The sequence below is a fragment of the Panthera tigris genome, chromosome C1 (assembly GCF_018350195.1).
Source record: "Panthera tigris isolate Pti1 chromosome C1, P.tigris_Pti1_mat1.1, whole genome shotgun sequence".
Lineage (NCBI taxonomy): Eukaryota > Metazoa > Chordata > Mammalia > Carnivora > Felidae > Panthera > Panthera tigris.
In genome coordinates, this window is record NC_056667.1 from 102,957,963 (window position 1) to 102,982,355 (window position 24,393).

Consider the following 24,393-nt stretch of genomic DNA (forward strand, 5'->3'; position numbering starts at 1 on the left):
CACCACACTGGGGGTTAGGGCCCAACATATGAGTTTGCAGGGACACAAACATTTAGTCCACAGCACCTTCCCTGATCAACATCAATAAAATAACAAACCTCTGCCCAACCACACCCGTGTGGCCCTTACACTGATTCACTTCTTTCTCCATAGCATTTGTCACAATCTGACATATTACATATTGACTTATTTTTTTATGTTATTTATTATCTGGCTCCATCTTTTAGAATATAAGCTCTATGAGATCAAGGCATTGTTCACTGTTATGTCCTCAGCACTGACAATAGTGAGTGATTCATAACAGGGAGCTATAGGGGCGCCTGGGTGGCTCAGTCGGTTAAGCGTCCGACTTCAGCTCAGGTCACGATCTCACGGTCCGTGAGTTCGAGCCCCACGTCGGGCTCTGGGCTGATGGCTCAGAGCCTGGAGCCTGCTTCCGATTCTGTGTCTCCCTCTCTCTCTGCCCCTGCCCCGTTCATGCTCTGTCTCTCTCTGTCTCAAAAATAAATAAACGTTAAAAAAAAAAAAATTAAATTAAAAAAAAATAACAGGGAGCCATTCATATTTGTTGAATTAATTCATTGAGCAAATATATGCTACAGACTTTAAATTGATCTAATTTTACTCTTCATGGAAACTATGTAAATATATATATGATATTGTCGAGTTCCACTTAACAGAGGAGAACACAGAGAGTGAATATAATAAAATAATGATAATATAAAATAATAATATAATATAAAATAATAATATAATAATATGAAATAATGAAATGATAATATAATATAAAACAAAATAATGAAATAATAAAATAATATAATAATAATATAAAATAAAATGATAATATAATAAAATAAAATAATAATAATGAAATAATAATATAAAATAAAATAATATAATAATAATATTAATAATAATAATAATAATAAAATAACTCTCTTGAGGTCATGTGGCTCAAGGCCCCCAAACTACCACACTCCACAAGGAGACAAGTCCTTCTGGCTGCAGCTGACACACAGAAGCTATTTCTCTGTTTCCCAGGACCGGGGTGACAGCATGGAGAGGGTCTCCTACACCCTGTGGGCCAACAGAACCTCGCTCCCTGGCCGCTCTGCTCCCCAGGGAGAGTGACGGGTAGAGAACACGGCAGCCTACACGTGGGAGGTGGGGAGGTTGGTGTTGGGAGGGTGGAGGGAGGCCACCGTTCACTCTGTGTGACAGCGACCGGCGGGAAGACAGTGAGCTCGGACAACAGCAGCACTTTTCAGTACTTCCTCGTCCTCTCCAACACCATGCCACAGCCGGTATCATCTCCTCACGCTTCCCTCCCTCTCCTGCCCACAGAGCCTCCCTTCTGCTCAGGCCTGAGAACACTGTCCACCGGCAAAGGCTTTGAAGAAGCTGCTTTTGTCTTTGACCCTCACTGAGCATGCTCAGTTCTGGATGGAGAGGGAACTCAGAGGAGTCCCCAGCTCGTTGCCCACCTTTTTCAAGGCTGACACACGGACGCTTCAACGTCCACTGTCACTGGTGGCAAGAAATTGTGTTCATCCCTCCGTCCCCGTGCAGTGCAACAGCCCCCACCAGAGAACCCAGGCCCTTCCCTGGATGTCACTCTACGGGAGCTGGCCACCCGGCTCCCGTGCAGAGACCAGTGAAGTGACGTGGGTGTACTTGCCAGATCAGCTCGTCTGCAGGCTGCTTCTTCACCTGCCCTGAACTTGAACTCGCAGGGCCAAGGGAACCTGCAGAAGCAGTGATCACCCAGAACCAGCACTCCCCGCCCCCCATCACCAGGGGCTACCATTCAAGGGCCTCAGAATGGCCCTGCCCCTCTCTTCCTCCGCCAACTGTTCTTGGACCCTCCAGAACCCTATTTTGTTGAGCTGCCAACTACAATTACACTGAAATCGGTGGAGTGGGCTGCCATCACCATTTGTAATAAAATAAATTAAAAGAGAAAAAGAAAGGGGCACCTGGGTGTCCGACTCTTGATTTGGGCTCCGATCATGCTCTCAGGGTTGTGGGATGGAGCCCGGAGTCGGGCTCTGTGCTGAGCGTGGAGCCTGCTTGGGATTCTCTCTCCCTCTCTCTCTTCCTCTCCCCTGCTCCTGTGCAGACATGCCCTCTCTCACTCCCTCACTCTCTCTTACTCCCTCATTCTCTCTCAAAAATAATACATACATACATACATAAGAAACTATCGGTATGCATTGCACAAAGTAAGTGTGAATCTTGTTCTTTAAAACTTTTGTTTCAGGAAGGTACTATGTGTAAGTGTATGTGTCTGTGAGTGTCGAGTATTCTCGGTTGAGTATTAAGTGTATTTTTTCCTGGGTGATGACAGAGTCTGCCTATAAAGGAACAGTACCTATTACAGGCTGTGGTAGAAAGTCTTCCAAACCCAGGACTGATCTTACCCACTCAATAAGGGCAAGTTAGGGCTTCCTGAACTGTGGGCTATGAACTCTGTGAAGAGGGAGCCTAACACCTCTGCCCAGGGCTGGTCAGCGCATCTGCAGAAGAATGTGATTTGTGAGTGGCCTGAGCAGAGGGTTTCACAGTCTCAGAAGAGGAGGATCCCAGATACTGAGCCCCAGGACAACACCAAGGGCCTAGAGGCAGCAGAAAAAGCAGAGGTTCTGGTGCATGGACGGCCCCAAAGAGGACAGTGTCAGTCAGGCTGGCAGAATCTAGTGTTAATACAAAGCGCCTTGCTAGGCACCGTGGGGCATCCAAGGAAGAAGAAGGGCTCTGGCCTTAAGGAGCCCACAGCACAGAAGGGTTGAAAGCCAGGTAGATCTGAACAGCAACGGGCAATGTATACAAAATAGTATGTTAAGTAAGAGTAGACCCAACAACTATGACGTCCTGCAGTAGGTGGGTGGATAAATAAACTGTGGCACATCCAGGCAATGGAATAGTACTTAGCACTAAAAGTAAGTGAGCTGGGGCACCTGGGTGGCTCAGTCGGTTGAGCGTCCGACTTCAGCTCAGGTCACAATCTCACGGACCATGAGTTCGAGCCCCGCGTCGGGCTCTGGGCTGATGGCTCAGAGCCTGGAGCCTGCTTCCAGTTCTGTGTCTCCCTCTCTCTCTGCCCCTCCCCCGTTCATGTTCTGTCTCTCTCTGTCTCAAAAATAAATAAACGTTAAAAAAAAAAAAGTAAGTGAGCTATCAAGCCAAAAGATATGAAGGAGACTTAAATGCATATTTACTAAGTGAAGGAAGCCAAATGGAAAATGCTACATGTTGTATGATTCCAACTACATGACGTTCTGGCAAAGGTGAACAGGTGGGGCACAGAGGATTTTTAGGGCAGTGGAAATAATCTGTATGACATTATAACGAGGGATATATGTCCTCATACGTTTCTTCAAACCCACAGAACACACAGCATCAAAAGGGACCTTAATGTAAACTAAGGACTTTGGGGGACCATGATGTGTCAGTGCAGTTTCATCAGTTGTAAAAAACGTACCACTCCAGTGGGGGATGTTGAGAATGGGACACACTATGCACATATGGGGGCAGGAGGTATGTGGGAACTCGCTGTAACTTCCACTCAATTCTGCTGTGACCTGAACACTGCTCTAAAAAATAAAGTCTATTTTTTAAAAAGAAGGGAAAAAAGAAAAAAGAGAAAAGAAAGACTTCCTGGGTATGAACTGTAGGGGCAACGAGTGCCAGAAACAGAGAGTGTGCAGGGAGGAGCGGCTGAGCAAGGCGGAGGGATGTGGAGTGTGAATGGAGAGGAGGAAGGGCATTGGAGATCCAGGGAAAATGGAGGCAAGGCTGCTCAGTGTGATGTGTTCGTGAGAGTATAGCAATATTACCGTAGCGGAGCAGAGGGATTCTGCATGGAGGCTGGCTTCATATGGTGAGGCAAGATTATGGAAGGTCAAGGAAATGGACTTGACATTATAACTAAGATAAAAATCTAACATAACCCAAAAGTCAGCTGCAGGCACACTGGCCACTTGAGATCCAGATAAGATTGGCTTGAATCTCTAGTCTACATCCTGTGGAAAATTCAATGCTCTCCCCCACACGTCTGCACTTTCACAGAGCTATTACGTTTCCGTGGTCTCTTCTGGTTCTGGAATTAATTCAGTTTATCAATGCTCACCTTCCAGCACACGTGGCCCTTCTCACCCAGAAGTGAAAACCCAGTCCCCTCCCTTGATTGACTCACATCCCCCACAAATCTTACAAGGCCTTTGCCGACAAAGTAAATCCTGGAGAAAGGATTTACTTTGCAGCAATGCAAATGAATGAAAATTTAATAGTAAAAAGTCCCGGTTCTTTTTTTTTTAATGTTTATTTATTTTTGACAGAGAGAGAGAGACAGAGAATGAGCGAGGGAGGGGCAGAGAGAGAGGGAGACACAGAATCCGAAATAGGCTCCAGGCTCCGAGCTGTCAGCACAGAGCCGACGCGGGGCTCGAACTCACAGACTGCAAGATCATGACCTGAGCCGAAGTCGGACGCTCAACCTACTGAGCCACCCAGGCGCCCGCAAATTAATTTTTTTAATTATTACGATTTGTCATTACATTGCATAATACCAGTATTAAATGTAAGAGCGTTTACTTTATTTTTTTAATTTTTTTTTCAACGTTTTTTATTTATTTTTGGACAGAGAGAGACAGAGCATGAACGGGGGAGGGGCAGAGAGAGAGGGAGACACAGAATCGGAAACAGGCTCCAGGCTCCGAGCCATCAGCCCAGAGCCCGACGTGGGGCTCGAACTCACGGACCGCGAGATCGTGACCTGGCTGAAGTCGGACGCTTAACCGACTGCGCCACCCAGGCGCCCCAAGAGCGTTTACTTTATATGCAGGATCGTTGAAATCACACTGTTCATATAGGTAGCTCACGCTCGTACTTTGTTCCACTGCAACTGTGGAATGGATGTACAAAACTCACCTATTTCATTTTACTTCTTGATGTGTGTATGCTGTTGAAGCCAGTGGTTTCCATGACATGCTTACGTTGTCCTAGCTTTGAGGCTTGCTGAAGTCCCACATGCTGTGTGCTCATGGGACATTGCCAAGACTCTGGGAATCAAGAGGCAAGGAAGGGCAGCGACACATGGTTCCTCTGCTTGTGTGCTTGATCCGTTGTCTCACTGGCTTCACTCACAAAACACAAGTTCAAAGATAAAATTACTAAGAATTTCAAGACAGTGCTGTCTTAAGCAAGCATTAAACCAAGACAAGGCCCTTCTGAGGACAGGGCCCTATGTGACTGCACGGACGTCATGCCCAGGAAACCAGCCCAGGCAGGAAGGCTCCTGGAAAGGGGGTCATCCCCTCATTTAAAGAGTCTTTCCCTCTGCTGGAAAGCGTTGCTGCTGCATTTGGAACACGTGAGAGCCATCTTCTAAGCACGAGGGGAACTAAGCTGAGGTCAAAGCTGACGTAAGGAGAAAAGGCAGAAAGGAGGTCTCTGAAGGTTGTTGAGACTCTGATTTAACCAGTTCTGGTAGCCACTTCGAGTTGAGTTTCTCTTATTTGCAACTGAAAGCATCCTAACTTGGCCCCAGCCCAGGAATCTACACTTGTAACTAGCTCCCTAGATGATTCTGATGCAGGTGGTCTAGGAATCATAATTTGAGAAGCTCGGCTCTAAAATGATGGCAAACATCCCAGCTGTATGGGGAAAACCATGTTTCCATGAGATAGATGACCCCAACTGATTCAGATGGATGCTTCACGTGCAGAGTGCTTCCTGGCTTTGACCGTCAATCTGGCCTTTGTATGAAACTCAACATATCCCCCACGCTTAAGAATTTCTCTTTTTTAAAGTTATTTATGATGGCTCAACATCCAAGGAACTAAATAGCTGGAAATCTTGATTACATATATATATATCTTTTTTTCTTTTCATTCTATCCCTCCAGGGTGATGTGGGAGGACTTCCTGACTTCCGCACGCGTCATGGAGAAAGTACACAGTAGAAAAGTTATTTTAGAATCTCAAGACTCTCCAGGGGCTCCCCCAATCACTCAGTCCCCATCTATTGATCTAAATAACCTCAAAGAACAGTGGATACCACAGCTGTTCTTGCCAAGTAGGATCACAGAGCCTAGCTTGCCCTCCTAAGCAAACAGGGGCCAAGGAGTCTGACTCGTGCTGTCCTGGTAGAGCTTGAACCAGCAAGGGAACAGAGGCAGCCACAGCTGGGAGTATTGAGTGAATGGAGAAGAGAAATCAGCATTCCGGGGGCAAAAGAGGGCCCAAGACCCGGAGACAGTCCAATAAAGTGTCCAGTCCACAGTGGTCCAGAAAGAAAAACTGGGCAAGGGAGCTGCAACCTGAATCAATACAAGAGGGAGGGAGAGAGTGAGAGTGAGAATGAGAGAGAGAGAGAGAGAATGGGAGGCTGAGATGGACACAGACAGTCTCCCTTTTAGGGGAACCTGTGGCTTCCCATGCGTTTGGGGAAAAACACTTCTCGTGTGATGCCTCTACTCTCAATACTTCATTTCTGACACTTCTGGTTACCAAATGTGGGCAGTGAGGGGTTTTCCCACACCAAGCAATTCTGTGACATCAGTCTGGGGTCCTACAACTTAACTCTGGCACTATCCAGCCGGAGATGGCGTCAAATACCATAGGTCAAAGGTTCTGTCCTACAAGACAGCTCACCCCCCACGCCGATACCTGTGCTTCTGACCTGCCAGCTATAAATCAGGGGTTCCCACAACCCCCTTTTTGGGTTCATTTGCTAGAGCAGCTCACAGAACTCAGGACAACATTTTATTTACCCGATTATGTTTATTATTTACTTGATTACTATTATAAGAGGATATAACTCAGAAACAGCCAGATGGAAATCAAGTAATCAAACAAGGAGCCCCTTAGACTGAGGTGGCTCTAACACCTTGGTAGCCTACATAAGCCGCGTCAGCAAATAGAAACCTAAGCCAGAGTCAACTCCTATCAACGCCTCAAGATTAAGAACAACCAATCACCAACAGCCAACTAGGCTTTCCCAAATAATGCAACCTGAGGCTATAGCTAATCAAAGAATTTCCTTGCTCTTCTTGGGAGTCTTCTCTATAAGAACCTTGCCCTTAGCTCCTGACCACTTCTGGGTTGGTGCCGCCCAATTGGAATTGATGTTTTCTCAAATAAACTCTGAAAAAATTTCAGTGACTCGGCCTATCAGTGACTCAGATGCTTAGGGCAAGGTATGTGCAAAGAGGGCTTCCCTGAACTCTTCAGGTGCTCCCACCACCCCACTTCTCCATACACTCACCCATCCACAAGCTCTCGGAACCTTGTCCTTTGCGTTTTTATGGAGGCTTAATGACGTAGGAATACTTGATCGAATCATTGGCTATTGGTGATTGATTCAAACTCCAGCCCCTTCTCCCCTCCTCTCAAGTAGGTGAGTGAAGCCGAAAGTTTCAATCACCTGCTCGGTTCCCCAGGCCTCATCCTTAGGAGTTTCCCAAAAGTCACTTCACTAGCACAAACTCAGGTGTGGTTGAAAGGGTTTTGTGATGAATAAAACAAAGACAACTTGATCGAGCTTAGCCCTTAGGAAATCCCAAGGGTTTTAGAAGCTCTGTGCCAGACATGGCAAAGGTCAAATATACATTTATTATAAACCATAATATGCCACAGAAAAGGAAGAACTGTGGGTGGCATTAAGCTGATTTGTTGCAGAGAAAGGCACACCATCACCTTCTTAAACGCATTGGTCTCCCAGCAAATTGCTAACAAGTAAAGATTCAAGTCTTCCCTGTAGTATATGAGAGGTGGCAATCTTGCTGGAAGGAGGCAGAGGACAGAGACAGAAGATCACTTTAAAGCTCCAGATGGCCCTCAGTAATGCACTATATTATCCTACCACATCCTGGAGGAGAACGAGTTCTACCTCCCCGGGAATTATCATCTCCCCCAAGGTAAGGACCATGTTTTATTGCTTTGTATGTAGCAGCACACTATGGTGAATTTACACTCTACCAGCGGAATGGAGTTGAGCTAAGCTACTTCTTTAATGACTCGTTTTGACTCAGAAAGCAGTAAATAAAAGTACATAGGGCCATCCCTTTGTAGAGACAAGGTCAACAGTCTTCTCCATAACCATGGCATAGGGAAGTAGGGGGGTGCTCAAATACACGTTGGCCTCTGTCCCAATCTTACTGAGGTCTCACCCTGAATAAAACCAGTAATAACAATCACAGTGGCTTCCCCCCTCCCCCATTTTGTGAGACTCATTTCTTCTTGGGAAAACTCCTTTACTTGAGGCTATTATCCCTTTGTAATTAAAATAGTATATTGTAATCTCCACTTTGGATTCCTTTGAAACGGTGTGGATAATATGCAATGGCACTCTGAAAGCTTTTATTTAGGTTCTCTTGAGTCAAAGCAGAAGCTTCCAGGAAAGATTTATCATGTTAGGTCCACAGAGTTATCTCAAACAACTTACATGCAAGATATGGAAGCCCCTGGGGAGATTTGAAACTCTGTTTCTAGTGTGAAGGAGGTGCAAATGTAAGATCATCTCAGAAGCCATCACAGATCCCAACGACATATCACCTGTAGATTTCCTGAAGGAAGAGTCGGGCTGCATGACGCAAGCACAGCAGAGGAGGGCTTCTCCCTTCTGGGCAAAGTAATCTTTTCCTTTTTTTTCTTCTGCTAGGAAAAAGTCACTTCTTTATAGGTACATCCTGTAAAAAGACATTTTGAACTTAAAGAATCCACTGATCGGTCTTTTTAAGGGGCACCAATAGGGGTGGCGGCTTCAGTGTCCTTATCTATAAAGTGGGTTCATGGCGCCCACCTCAGAGGGTCTTTCTGAAATTAGATTAGACTGCGTGGTGAAGCACTTGGCTGGAGCCACACATGAGAAAGTTGATTCATGGATATCCGTTGTCTTTCCAACTTTTGTCAGCTGACTGTAGCCCCAGAACTTACTTGGGGCGCTACATGCCAAAACCCCTGTTACACTCTTCTCCTAGTCTGTCCTAAACTCTATTTTTTGTTTTAATGTTTACTTATTTTTGAGAGAGGACAGACAGAGCATGAGTAGGGGAGGAGCAGACAGAGACAGACACACAGTATCCAAAGCAGCTCCAGGCTCTGAGCTGTCAGCACAGAGCCCGATGCGGGGCTCAAACCCACGAACCATGAGATCGTGACCTGAGCCAAAGTCGGATGCTTAACCAACTGAGCCACTCAGGCACCCCCTAAATTCTATTTCTGGTAAGGAGCTGGCTCTTATAGGTGGAGGGAAAAAGACTTTGACTCTCTAACTGTGACCATATTTTCCAAAACCAAACATTGAAATGCATGATGTCACCATATGGATAATAGGCAGGGTGTTTTCCTCCTTCAGACATGTTAACTTACTCATGTGCAAAGTCTTCCAAAGGCAAAACAAGTAAGCCACATTCAGGTATGTATTTAAAGAACTATCTTTTTGAAGAATGAAATACATTTAAAAAAAAAAAAAAAGCAAATTCAGAAGGAAAAAGAAGTCCTTGACACTGGGACTGTATGAGACCGCACAGTCATCACAGACACATCTTCTTCATTTGCTAATCACTAAGGATAGTTAGCGTTGCAAGCCAGCGATGCTATGTCCCCGGCGCCTGCCGTGGGTTGACCTTTCTTTGCCAAGCAGCCGGGGACATTTTGGTCCTTGGCTGTGTGTGTTGCGATTTCCTCAGACCCACAGATCTTGTGACATACACCCTGAGTGTTACTGAGCTGACGTGCCTGGAAAGCGGTCAGTATTCAAGTGACGGGAATGAAGAGAAAAATCCTCCAAAAATAGACACGTAACCAGATGCAAGGTTGAGAAATCGGTCAAATTGCTGTATTATTGTTTTGCTTTTGGTGGTTTAATGCGATAGCTCATTTTAGTGTCACGTCTTACATTCCTCAGTCGAGGCAAAAAGACTGGTTATTCCCCTTCACCTTTCCCCAACCTTTCCTCACAGCTCAGAGATCAATTGCTTCAAATGACCGATTCAACTAGAAGATGCTCATTCAATGAAAGACATAATTATGACTGGCCTGTGTAGTCATCTCCCCCTTGGTTAGCACTGCCCTTCAGAGAGCTAATCCCCAAAACCACAGAGAATTCTCCAGCTGCTTTCTCTTCCTCAGATGGAATTGCACCAGCTTGACTAGATTAAGACGCACGGTGGTATTCATCTCGGTGGCTCAATTCTCGAATTCTCCCCATTCGCTAGACCAGTCTTATCTATAGCCAGGCCGGCCCATGAAAAACTTACGAGTTAGCAAAATGTGCCTCAAACCCTTTTTTTTCCCCTTATGTCTTCTTCTGATTATCACTGTCCCCCCTCCCCCCTCCACCAGTGCCCAAGATCTTACCCCTCCTTGTTAGAATAAATTCTTTGATGAAAATTGTATCAGGTAAGTATGTGTCAGTTAGCATCAGTTTGAGGGTGTAAGCCAGCTCCTGCCTCCACCTACTATACTCCAGCCCCTTAATTAGCCGTTCTCCCTCTATTCTTAGCCCTGCCCCATTTCCCAGGCCCATCCCAAGGTTAGGGTGGTAGTTGCAAGCATGGGCTTTGGAGTCCAGCTCTGTGACCTTGAACATGTCACACAGCCTTTCAGCAAAATGGGTACAAGAAATACCTGCGTCAGTAACCTACGTTACTGTCAGGAGTGAGACAATATCTACAACATGGTAAGTGCCCAATAAATGATGACTTTACTTATTAGTCTTGATTTAGGCAATCTTAGCCTTCTTGCCCTCTCCCACTTCTCCAGAGAGGACTAAACGTTCCCTCCACCAAGGACACCAAGAACACTGGAGTCCTATCCCTGAATCCCATTTCAGACTGGGGCCCAGGAACGATTCCAGACACCAGGGCTCTGCCCCGGGTTCTACCTGGCTTCGAGCCCAGTCCCTTTAATCTCCATCAGCACCTCTCCCACTGAAATGGACAGTGGGCATATTCTCAATCTTATATGAAATGTGAACAAAAGCATATTTCAAAAGCATTGCTTTGCTCCTTGACTTACACCATACCATCCAAGTGAAAACAGTGCATGATATGCAACAGCAGCTCTAAGACAAGAATCCCAACACCTCCCCCAACCTGATTTCTGTCCCTAAGTGCCGCAGATCTGGAAATTCTGGAGTCATCACTCACCCTACTCCCCTTGGTCACTGATAGGCCAGTTGTGGTCAATGTGGACCAGGGTAGCTCCTCAAGTACTGTCCTGCCCTAAGGCTGGTTGAGAGCTAGGTGCAGCTACTCTCAGAGCGCCTCATTTTCTGAGAGCAGACAGACTGGGGTGGGTGGAGGGGGTTCCATCCATCCGTGGGAAACCACCCTGACCTGAGGTCTTGCTTCTCTGTGCCTCCCATTGGCCCCTGGTCACTCTCAGCTTCCAGGCCTCCTCCCATAGGTACAGGGATGCTTGAAAACAATGGCACGGGGTCCTCCAGCCCGAGTATTGCTAGATTCCCATCCACGGAGCCTCTTCCACCTGGTGGGTTTTTTCCAGCCAGAGATGACCTTCTCAAAGCCACAACAGCCTCTCCCCGGTAGGTGGAGAAGGCCTACTTCAGTGTGGGTTCCCGGACCTCCTTTCCTGCCGCGTAGCTCTCCCTGACTGATCTCCCTTCCTGAGTTGTCCAGGGTCACCTGCCTGTCCAGACCTCGGGGCTCTGCTCACATGTCGCAAGCATTCCATCTACTTTAATGAGAACACACGAAAATAACCTCGGTACAGGAGCAACAGTAACAACTCATTGACTGCAAAATCTTTCCTATAATTTCATACTAACGTGCTATCATCAAGGATGGCAAGGATGATGGCATCCATAATCAGAAAGGCAGAGTCTGCCCTGGGAAGATGGCTCATTATCTCCACTAATTACTTCTGTGCTTTTGTTTAAGCCATTTCCCAGCCTGGATGGCCTTGCCCCCACTGCCTCCCATCAATTAAAGTCTTACTCATCCTTTAAGACCCAACTCATATGCCACTTTCTCCAAGAAGCCTTTCCTAATCCTCCAGTTAGAATTAATTGCTTCCCTCTCAATGTTCCTGTGACATTTATTATATAATACTGCATATTATCATATTCAAATGTTCTATGATACTTATTATACAGTATTCCTATGTCATTATATTAGATGTTTATTATGCCATATTTATTATACACTATTCCTTTGGCATCATATTAGGATGTTGTCATAAAGATATATGGAAGGTGATTTAACACACTGCCTAGCCTATAATATAGCCTCAGTAAAGAGAACGTCTCACTAAGATTAGGATTTATATTTTATATCTGGCCCAAAAGTCAAGTTTTAAATGTACAGAGTTTGAGGAAGAGAACAACTTCTTAGGCAGTGTAAATCATAAAACCTGGCTGTTCTGGGAATACATCTGGAAAAAAAATACAGAAATGGGGCATAGCCCTTGTTCCTTCCTCTGCTAAGACGCACATTTCATTTTGTCCAAAAGACATCAAATCTCAGAATTAAGTGGGTCCTACCAACCAACCTTTCCCTTACCATCCCATAAAATACATAAAATTCCCTCTCCCTCATTCCAGCTATGCTCAAGCTCACTTCCACCTGAATACATTCTTTCAAATGTGTATTTATTTATTTGAGACAGAAAACGAGTGCACAAGCAGGGGCAGGGCAGAGAGGGAGAGGGAGACGGACAGGGAATCCCAAACAGGTTCCACACTGGAACCATGAGATCATGACCTAAGCCAAAATCAAGAGTTGGACGCTCAGTGGACCAAGCCAGGAGCACCCCCCCCCCAACCCCGCCCTGCCCCAGGGTACTTGTGAGCAATTGTAACAACCATTATAAAATAGCTCTCATTTACAGAGTCCCTGTGTATAACAGGCCACAGGCTAGGTGCTGTAGTATTATCTCAGTTAATCCCTCTGAAAATAAAAAGGTGAGATAAACTTACCCAAAAGCACAACTAATAGGTAGACTATTTGGGATTCAAACCAAAGCTGAACTCCTAAGCCTGGGGTCTTACTGTTGTGCTTTCCTGCTTCCTTAGTTGTTGGAAATCTTTCCTAAGTTTTATATTTTAAGTAGAAGCCAAAAGTTCCACCCACAGCTGTGAGTTTTACCCTTTGAGACATCAGATCACCATACTGAATCACCTTCCACTTTACAGGCCTGCCAAGATTCCAAATAGGTGGCCTGTCTCCAAGCCCTCTCCTCTCCAGGCTAGGCGTCCTTCAGCTGTTCAGTGTCCTACAAGATGGCTTCAGAGCCCCTTCATGGTCGGGTCCCACCTCTGGCCATGTTTCAGTTTGTCTCTGCTGCTCTTTAAGGGCGGCACCCGGAACGAAGCCCCCTCTGCAGGTGTGGGCAGGCGGAGTCGCCGTGCTCTCAGGCACACCAGGCCCCGCCTCAGGGTGATTCTCCCTCAGCTGTGCTCGCGTCACCCCAAGTCACCTCCAGCCTCTACACGTACAGTTGGCTTTTTAGGGTTAAGTGTAAGACTTCCCCTTTATCCCGGTTAAATCCCACCTTGTTACCCCCGGGATGTCACTTGAGTCCGCTGAGAGCATTCTAAATCCTGATCTTGTCATCCAACGTAGTTGCTAACCCTCCCAGCAAATTTGATCACTATGTTCTGTGAACCCGTCCGAGTCATTAATAACAATGTTGACTGAGACCCTGCAGCAAATGACTAGAGACCTCCCTGAAAGTTGACACAGATTCATTAATCATTAGTCTTTGTGTGGGATGGTTCGACCAATTACAAATCCACTTAACTGTACCAGGCTCACAAGGCCTATATCCTGCTGAAACCCACCAGCCTAGTAACCCCATCAACAAAGGAAATGAGCTTAGTCTGGCATAACTGGTTCTGAGTGAGCTCCCGTTGTTTTATGAAGATTGGTCTCGCAGGGTGGATCCTGAACCCACACTGCTTCTCCTGATGGTGTCTGTACATAAGCTGGGAGTTGCAGTAACATGATAAATCACCTGTAATCACTCCCAGAACTCTAACAGACCAGAGCTCCCAATTACCTACCCTAACACAAAACAAAAAATACTCTAATGCAAGAGAGCGGCCTGAAGGTAAATTGCAAAATGTATCTTTAGTTCTCTGACACATTGCTCTGATCCCTTTCCTATTTCATGGTGTCTTCTTTTCCCTCCCCCCTATGAATCCTGTGACCTTGTGAAACCCTCTGACCACGTAAGGTTTCCCACCTTGGTACCTTCCCACCCCACCTTCCTGCCCTCCCTGAAATGGCCCAAGACCAAAATGAACTTTTCCTGAACCACCCTCCTCCATCCTAATTTTTTTTAATTTTGAGAGTGAGAGAGGGGGGGGGGGGGGGGGGAGAGAGAGAGGGAGAGGGAGAGAGAGAGAATCCTAAGCAGTTTCCACACTGTCAGCGAGGAGCCCAATGTGGGGCTCAAATTCACAAACCTAGAGAACATGACCTGAGCTGAAATCAAGAGTCAGATGCTTTACCGACTGAGCCACCCAGATGCCCCCTCCATCCTTTTTTCTTAATGTACAGATCGCAGATAGACACAAAGGAAAAACCAACTGGGTTCAAAGAATTCACATCGAGGTACAAATAGCCCTGTAGGAACATTGGTATTTTTGAAACAGCAGCATAGTTAACCCCAAATAATCTCTAGTTAGTGAATGAGAAGCCATGTGATAAAATTTTGGTAAAGAATCGGAAGCGGAATTGGCAATCTCTTTCACTGGGGAGCTCTTCTACTAGTCAAGGGTCTTGAATGCAACTAACAGAAACTTACTCTGATTACCTTAACCAGAAAAGGCACTTAGAAAAGGTATCTGATATTATCCTCAGAACTGAGGAGGAGGCTTGGAAGTGAGACCAAGTCTAAGAAAGGCTGGGCAGCCAAGAACTCATTCAGATCACGCAACAAAACCAGGCTGTTGAGAAGGCTGTGGCAGGCTCTGCCGTTGATGGCCTCTCGCTTCTACTGGACACTCAGTACGAAGTCCCTAGGCACCTCAATCTCTGCCTCTCTTGCCTAGAACAGTTTCAACTGCCCCAAAGATTCAAATACCAGGGCCACTGCATCCATTGGCCACGCCTGGGCTGCACAGCCACTCCCCAGTGGCAGGGAGCAGGAAGAAGGCTACCTTCCCTCCTTGGCTTTCCTAATGGGAGACTCGATCTTCTCACCCTCCTCCCTTATTTTAGGATTCAGAAGTAGAGCATCCAAGAGCATGAGGAGTGTCCGGTAAAATCCCTAGATCTTCTTAAGCTTTACCGTGTACTTTGACTGAGAGTCGGCCCTTGAGTCTGCCCCTTCTACAGCCATTTGTGGAGGCTGGAAGGAACTTGCTACCTTCAAGAGTCCTTGAAGGAGATAATTTACTACAGTAGCAATGTAATCCTCTCACCTGTCACTGCTCCCAAGCCCAGCAGCCAGAATCTTGACAAACCACATTTTAACAGAACTTTTTATCAGAATACAGCACACATATAAAGAAGTGCACAAATCACAAAAGTATAGTGCTGTGAAATTTCACAAAGAGAACCTACTTGTGCCGGAAATGTTACCGGCACCCCAGGTGCTCTCCATTGTGTGTCAGTCACTACCTCCCCAAGGTAACCGCTATCCTGACATGTAGCATAATAGATTTGTTTACTCTATTTTTAAACTTTAAAATATGGAATCCTAGAGTATTTTATTATTTATGACTCTCTTCTTTCTCTCGACATTTTATTTGTGAATTTTATCCATAGTGTTGGGGATGGTTATAGTCGACCAACCACTTTCAGAAGATTACTGCTGCACTGGCTGGCTGTCCCCAGGAGCCCTGGGAGTTACAGATATCCTATATTGAGGTCGGCTCAGAAAGCAAAATCTCTAGACATTTGTTACACTCGCAAGAAATTTAGCCCCAAGCGTGAGGGGTTGCAGTATACTCGAGGAATACCACCTTCCTGTTATAAAGTGCTAAAGCCAGGTTATTCTGAGTAATAGCAGTAAGTGATAAAGAATACCTTGGATTTACAAATGTGTTTCGTGTGAGTTTAACCTAGTCTACAAAGTGTGCTCTTATTCCCCGAAAATGCTTACACCAGAAACAGAATTCAACTTAACATGTAGTTCAACGACTTGGTTTCCTTGAGAGGATTCAGAGTGCATGGGGTGTCGGGCATATTTTGCGACAGACAAGGGCTGACTGAGCCCTCAGACATGCCCATGTGAGCCATCTTCCTTCCTAGCGCAATGGTCTCCAAACACATGGGTAATTTGGTGCAAACCTGGCTTGAGGAATCATGACAGCAAGGGAGGGGTTACCGATGCAGCCAGAGATCACAAAACAGGTTTACAAAGAGACTGCTGATGGAGACAAAGGGACGCATTAATAGAGGGGCCCAGCCATGGGCAGGACAAGGAATGCTAGTTGATCAGACCTAAAACATTTATGCTTTCCCAAAAATGTGCTCCAGAAAAGCAGTCTCCGTGGAGAAACAGGTTGAAGATTAAATTGCACCTCCCTGGGGCGCCCACAGTCATTTGATAGTGCACTTGTGGGGTAGAGGGATCTGGAGGTGAGAAGCCAGGGGGAGGGAAGGAATGGCTAGCAGGGCCTTGTGGGGAGAATTCCTGACTCTCAGCTGTTGGTTCTGTAAATGGAAGAGAAAAGTACTTTGCATTCCATAGGTCTCTGTGAATAAAGCCATCACTTTGAAAGCCTCTCTGTTCTCCATTAAATCCCACTAATAGGACAAAGAGAAGTTGCTGCAAGTCTAAGAGTCCCCCCGTTAGTGAGGAGGACAGTTAGGTCAAGTCTGCAGCCTGGCTGCTGGACCAGGAGGAAGCCAGAGGGGGCCATGACTTGGCCCCATGGGCTAGCCTTTCCCCAGCCCTAATGTCTGATTCTCTCTGCTGCCCATCCCCAGCCGAGCCCCAGACTCAGAATCTTGTTTACAACTGGATGCGGATGCAGACAGTAATGCAAAGAGGAAAAGGTAGAAAGAAAAGAAGCAGAGAGAAGAAAGAATCTGAGCATGAAGTACAAGTTGAGAGACTGCCAGGATTAGGAAGAAAAAGGAGTGTGGGAAGGGAGGAAGGAGGTACGTCTTCAAGTCCTAAGTTCACACTTCCCCCGAAACCATGAATTTCCCCCAGTGTGGATGACAGGCAAGGGAAGCCATGAAGAGACCTTGCGGGCGGAGCAGGCAGAGGGAGGCTCCAGGGGGCTGAGAGATGAATTTCTGATTTTACACTTGACTGCAGCATCCATTCACATTTGTCTGTTGAAGCCCTTTTGAAAAAGCAACCGATGTGGAAGGTTGAGTACTCTTCAATTCAGGTCAAAAGTCTCAACAATTATGTGTATTGACATGTATCAGGCACTGTTTGAAAGTTGCAGGAGATATGACAATGGGACAGAAGAATGTCTCTGTCCTCTTAGCTACCAGGGAATACGGGACAGATTGTGTTCAGGGCCCCACGAGGGGTAGATACCAAATAAGATATTGAAGACCAGCAAAGGGAGAGAACCACCCCCCGCCCCCAGTAAAGTGAGCAAGGAAGCCTACCAAAAGGAAAGTATATTTAAGAAGAATATTGGAAAATAGAGGGGTGCCTGGGTATACTCAGTCAGTTAAGCATCTCACTTTGGCTCAGGTCATGATCTTGCAGTTTGTGAGTTCGAGCCCTGCATCAGGCTCTGTGCTGACAGCTCAGAGCCTGGAGCCTGCTTCTGAATCTGTCTGTGTGCTTCTGATTCTGATTCTGTGTCTCCCTCTTTCTCTGCCCCTCCTTCACTCATGTTCTCTCTCCCTCTCTCCCTCTGTCTCTTTCTCTGTCTCAAAAATAAACATTCAAACAAATTTTTTTAAAAAATGAAAAATAGAGGATACTGTACATGTTTGAAATGTGTAGTCAAAGCTTAAGCACCTACAGGGAGGTTAGAAGGAAGAAAAGCCATACTATAAAGGCATTTGAATGCCAAAGTTTGGGTTTTACTTGATAAGCAATAGGGAGCAATTGAATGTTTTTCTACAGGAGAGTTTCCATGATCAAGCTGCATTTTAAGAAGAATAATCTGGTGGCAGTGTGTGTAAGTGATCATGATAGGAAGGGACTGGAGACCCAGAGTGCAGTTTACTGGAATAGTCTGGGGGTGCCTGGGTGGCTCAGTCCGTTGAGCGTCTGACTTCGGCTCAGGTCATGATCTCGTGGTTGACCGAGTTCGAGCCCCGCGTCGGGCTCTATGCTGACAGCTCAAAGCCTGGAGCCTGCTTCCGATTCTGTGTCTCCCTCTCTCTCTGCCCCTCCCCCTGCTTGTGTTCTGTCTCTCTCTCAAAAATAAATAAACAATTTTTTAAAAAGAAAGAAATGGAAGGACAGGATATATAGGAGCACGTGTGTTTTAAAATGTTTCACTAATAACATTTACAGAACTTAGCTATTGCTTAGATATAGTTGGTACAAGAAAGGGAACAGAGACTCCAAGTTTTGTGTCCAGAGCTGATATGAATGTAATGGTGCCATTAGCAAAAATAGAAAAATCAGACAGAAGCTCAGGAGTGTGTGTGTTGGGGGGAGGGGGAGGGGGGCATGGGAAAGCAAGGAGAGGGCTTAGTTTGGGGGATATATTGAAATGTTAGTAGCATTTCTAAATAAATTGTCTAGGACGAGGTGGAAAGGTGGAAAGTAATTGACTTGCAGCAGAACACATAGACATAATTACCATCTTCGTGGCAATAGGAAAAGCTGAAATCACCAAAAATTGAAATGCTAACACGTAGCTGAGACCTCCCTGTCTACCAAGAGCTGTGCTAAGGTAATGAACGCGCCACCTCATTTATCCTCAAAACACCCCGTGTGGTAGACACTGTCGTCATGCACAGGGACAGACGGACAAGACTGAGGGTTAGACAGATTAAGTGAACGAGGATTTGAACCCAGGTAGTCTTGACTCCGAAGCCTGCACACTCGGACATCAGGGTCCACCGCTTCTCAAATGCTCTTCTGACAGGGCAAGCTTTGATTTGGGGGTGGGGGGGGTGACTGATAGAGGATAGACACAGCGGTTTGTGAAAGAAAACAAAACAAAACCAGGAGAACAGAACGCAGGAACGGCAGGACCATGGGAAGCAGCTATAAAGCCTAAACAAGTTTCTAAGTCTGGGAGATCCTGAAGAGGCGCCCAGGACAGGCTAACTGACAGAGGAGGCCCTGGAGGACTCGGGAAGGGACAGAATCAGGGGACCCAGGGAAGGCGTTAGCCTGGGCAAGGAAGAGAGAGACTCCTCTGGAACCGAGGAGCAAGAAGGTGGAAATACCAAGGAATCTTGAGGAAAAGTTGAGCCATCTGAGGGAGAGAGCTGTTAGGAACTGAAGTCTGTCTCCCCCAAAAGATGTTGAAGTCTTAACCCTCAGTACCTGGGAACGTGACCTTATTTGGAAATAGAATCTTTGTAGATGATCAAGTTAAGATGAGGTCAGCCGGATGGGCCCTAGGCCAATATGACTATGTCATTATAAAGAGGGGAAATCTGGACACAGAGACAGACACAGAGAGAACACCATGTGAAGATAAAGGCAGAGGATGGGCTGAGAGGTCTACAGGCCAAGGAACGCCACATATTGCCAGAAAACCACCAGAAGCTAGGAGAGAGGCATGGAACAGATTCTTCCTCACAGCCTCAGAAGGAACAAATTCTGCCAATACCTTGATCTTGGACTTCCAGCCTCCAAAACTGTGAGAGAATAAATTTTTGTTGTTTAAGCCACCCAGTCTGGGATGCTTTGTTACGGCTGCCCTAGCAAACTAAGACAGTGGCCCTGACCTTCTTAGGAAATGGAAGATGTGTCCCTCACACCACACAGCCTCTGTAGGGAGAAGCTTCCAGTTAAGTCCAGGGTCAACCCAGGTACTGGCTGCTGGAGGTAACACTGTAAGGGCAGCATCTGGCCAGAGCTGAGGAGGAATCAAAGGGGAAAAGTCTTCCTCCCTTCCCCCTCCAAGGGTTGATAGAGTAACCGCTTTCCTCACCTGGCCTGATTCCTTGAGGTGCCCTGGGGACAGGGTACAGAGGTGAGGGGCGGGGGTGGACGCTGTCCCCGCACTGACCACAACCGAAGCACGCACACATAAGCCTCTTGCATGCAAAGAGTCTCTCGGGGGTGAACTTAAAGCTGTGATCTGGGGCTCCAGAATATCAGGCTCAGCCCGGAGGTGGTCCTTAACATAAGATTGTTCTCAGAAGGTTATATTCGAATCCCTTGAAGTGTTGTTCTGAGGCTGAGGTTTTTGTTTGAGGAGAAAAAGGAGGAATTCATTTTATGTCCGTGTTGTCTGCAAGTCTGTTGTCCCCAGCAGCCCTACTGATCAAGGGCTCCGTTCCATTCTTGACATCCCCACAGTGCCTAACCTAGGACCTGGTACACAGTTGCTGCCCTATGAACACAGAGGGGTGGTTCGAGAACTTCTTTGATACTTAGAACAAGGATGATCGTTTTGAGGAGAGCAGAGAGCATGTCCGTGTTTTGGGTTGCAAATGCATATTTGGAACTTTGAAACCCATTTAGAGGCAGAACTAAAGCTCACTGAGTGCTGGGACATTTCTAACACTACGGACACCACTTGTTCCGGCACACAACCTTCCAAGGTCATGAGGCACGGTTCTCCTCCATTCATGTGGTGCAATCAGCTTTTTTCTTGCCTGGGGGGGGAGGGGAGGGGGGGAGGGGGGAGGGGTTGTAGCAAAACAGGGAGTATTTAAGAAGGAAAATACTGGAAGGCAGAATTTTTAAAGGCAGCATGCACTAGAAGTCTGGAGACTATTTAAGCACAATTGACTGAAAGCCCACGGTGGGGGGTAAGGGAGGCGCAAAAGGAGAGTGTGAAATGGATCAAAATACCAAGCACTTGAAATAGTTCTGTTCCCTGACTAATCAGTGGAATCTAATGGAAATATAGCCCAAGGTGGGGGGAAAGAAAGGGAAAGTTAAAGGAAATAGACAATTGGGGTAAAGTAAAAACCAAGGCAATTAAAAATATACGAGGAAGAGCTTTGCAAAGAACTCTTTCATCAGTGAAACAGATCCATAGAGGAGAGGAAGCTGGCTAGGAAATCGTGGGGACTCACTAACAACGCTATCTCGCGTGTATCTAGCACTTTACAAGGCACCTTCACAAGGCATCAACCTAGAGAGAGAGGCAGGAGTTGCTGTTTCCACTTTGCAAGAGGAAAAGCTGAAGTTCAGAGAGGGTGTGCAGCTTATTCAAAGTCACACAGCTAATGAGTTGCAGAGCCTGATCTCTAGCAGTCAGAATGGAAAAGGATTTCGTTCAGAGGCTGAATGAATCTTATCTAGAGAGAGGTTAAAGGGAGTCCTGTCTCCAAATTTTCCACCCAAACAGACAAATAGATGCAATCTCCCTTCCGTGCAGCAGCACGCTGCAGTTACAGCATGGCTTTAGGAATCAGACCTAAACCCCAACCTTAGCTCTCCCACCTGCTAACAAGAGACGGTGATCAAGCCGTTTAATCAATCTGAACTCTGTTTCCATAACTGTAAGATAACAATAATACGTCCTGGAATTATTTTTGAGTGTGGGGGGGAGGGGAAAACCCATAACCAGGTATGTAACCAATTGCTAATACTAAGTGCTTAGTTTTTCTAAGAATAAAAATATTTGTCCTATTGAAAAAGTAAATTTTAAGCTTTTAAGAAAAAAATCAGAATTCACTGAAGGGTGTGCTCATTTTTTCTCGCTCCCTACGCCTGAGGAAAACCAACTGGCAGGTCATTCTATCATCAGGATACCTCTATGTTCTTCAGATGTTCAGAGCAGAATTACTAGGGGTGGGGGTAAGCTGTATCCAGAGTGCTGGCCAGGCATAAACACGAACGGCAGTCACACCTCATTGCCCGGGAGGCCAGTCCAGTCCCTGGACGGAGTCTCCTACCCCGGTCCCCCGCCAGGGCCTGCAAGACACCTCCTGCAATCCTCAAATGACCCAACAAAGTAACGACTGGTATCAATTCCTTTCCACAGGTGTGGAAACTGAGGCCTGTAGAGATCGAATCACTTGTCCAAGGTCAAGTTAAATTAGAGCTGCTCTGACTCCCTGTTCTGTGTTCCAAACCCATGGATCTCATGAATTGGTAACTTTAAAACTTAGGGATTGATACAGAATTGCCAACTCGTATGACAGATAAGAATGTAATTTCTAAGACCCATCATTCATATATGCATTTGTTCAATAAATATTTATTGATCTCTACTATGCCCCACACAGTGTCTTAGGGGCTGGGGGCACAGCAATGAACAAAACCACGTCTCTGCCTCCTGTCATCGTCATTTATCATGTTTTAATACCAAGGATGTTTTAATATCACAAAGATGTTTAAACGGTTGTTATTATAAACACATGGGAAATAGGAATACCACACACAGATAACAGTAAGTCTAAACATAGAAACCATAATAATATAAAATATAAGAAAAAGGATTGGAAATAATAATACCAAAACATCGGAAAAATACCAAACACAGGAAAGAAGACTGTTTTAAAAGATAGGAAACAATCTCAGAATAAAAGTACGTTCTTCCCATGAGAGGATATTTAGAACTTATACCAACAAAACACTGAAAGAGACAAGTTCAGTTTGTATTTTACGACACTAAACTGTAGGTCATTGTTGGCCAGTTTGGAGATTTATATTCAACAGTGCACTAAAAAGTGCAGTTTGATAGTCCATCTTGTTTAGATAGCTCATTTCAAATCATAATCTTTATACAAATTTGTTTCTCATGTAACTGTGCCGCTAAAAGTGGAAATAATCTTCTAACACTGTGTCTCCCAATTTGGGGCGAAACCAGCATTTCCCCCACCTCCTCCCCGGCCATCCTTCCCACAGCTGCGAGAGACCAGGGGAAGGCAGGACGTGAGGGCAACACAGGTGTCCAGCTAGTTGGGCCCGCAGGTCTCTGACCACCCATCTAGTAGCAGGTGGGCATTGATCCAAATGGGGTGGGGACGCTTCCGCAAAGACTAGCGAGGTCTAAGACTATGCCGGGGAACTGCCCCAAATTTCAGTTCCCTCTCTCTTCAGAAGGCCCCCATGAAAATGCAAATATTCCTGTGATGTGAAGCCTATCTGGCCAACACTTTCCTTATCGGCCACAGCACCTTTGTTATCAGCAAACACCCTGGCTTAAATTATTTGACAACTTTCCAAGTGTGTGTGGGAAAGAGACCCTGCTTTGTCCCTCACAGGGGGAGGTGAAAAGTGGAGATACGGTTTGGGGAATGCAAGGTGGGAGGAGAGAATAGTTACAGGAGGACCCGAGATAGGCCCCCACTAACTTGACCCCTTCCCTACTGGCCCTACACTTGTGGGAGCCGGACAGAGTGAGGGCGGGAGGGGTGTATATGTGGATAATCTATGAGAGGACTCCTGGGAAGCCGACCGCAAGCCCTGAAAAGAGGGTTGCAGGAAAGTTTGGGAGGCCTGAGTGGAGCATGTGGGCTCTCAGGGGAAGGCTGATCTGTTGTTTAATGGACGCATTAAAAAAAAAAAAAAAAAAAATTCACAGCCAGCTGCTCTCCTAATACCCAACTTGTTCTTGCCTCCCTTCTAAAGTCCATTTGAAAATGTACCCTTATGCACTCCAGATCACTTTAAGCACTTAGTAAGTAGTTACAATATGACAAACTTGTTGACTGGTATGAGATGCATAGGTTATAACATGCGGAATAGCTGGGAACAGTGAGCTCTGGCCGGGGCAGGGGCGGGTGCTGTGTACTGTTGTCAGGGCTGACCGTGGAACCAGGTCCTGCTCCCCACGCCACACCACCCAGCTGTAAATGTAAATGTAAAGGGCGTCCGCTCCTCCTTCTCTCCATCAGTGGTGTCTACAGGTGTGTGCTCCCCCTAGCTCTTGGCATAATTCACTCCATTTGCTTTCTCCTAAATTATTCTGGGAATTTTCCACTAATATGTCTTACTGTGGTTCCAGAGACCATGAAGAAAGGCAACCATTTATTAAAAATAACATTCCAGGGGCACCCGGGTGGCTCAGTCAGTTAAGCGTCCAACTTCGGCTCAGGTCATGATTTCACGGTTCATGGGTTCAAGCCCCACGTCGTGCTCTGTGCTGACAGCTCAGAGCCTGGAGCCTGCTTGGGATTCTGCGTCTCCCTCCCTCTCTGCCCACCCCACCCCCCACTCACACTCTGTCTCTCTCTCCTTCAAAAATAAACATTTAAAATATTTAATAAAATAAATAAAAATAACATTCCAAATCTACTTAATACGTCAGATAAGTGGTCACAAGATAATGGCAATGATCCATACCCAAAGTGATAGATACAATGTCACATCCCAACACTGTAAAAATATGGTTTTATATATATACGTA

The 24,393-nt window shown here is 46.0% G+C and overlaps 1 long non-coding RNA gene across 2 annotated transcripts in view; it reads right to left on the reverse strand.

Annotated features, from left to right (window-relative positions):
- LOC122240836 overlaps positions 1-24,393 on the reverse strand; it is a 43,474-nt gene that overhangs the window by 15,141 nt on the left and 3,940 nt on the right. The window contains exons 1-2 of one of the 2 annotated variants that reach the window (XR_006220536.1): positions 8,556-8,681; positions 4,930-5,135 (exon numbers count right to left, since the gene is read on the reverse strand). The exons of the other annotated variant lie outside the window; for it this stretch is intronic. This is a non-coding gene — a long non-coding RNA (uncharacterized LOC122240836). Of the gene's footprint in view, positions 1-4,929; positions 5,136-8,555; positions 8,682-24,393 lie in introns of those variants that run through there. 2 annotated transcript variants of the gene reach the window in all.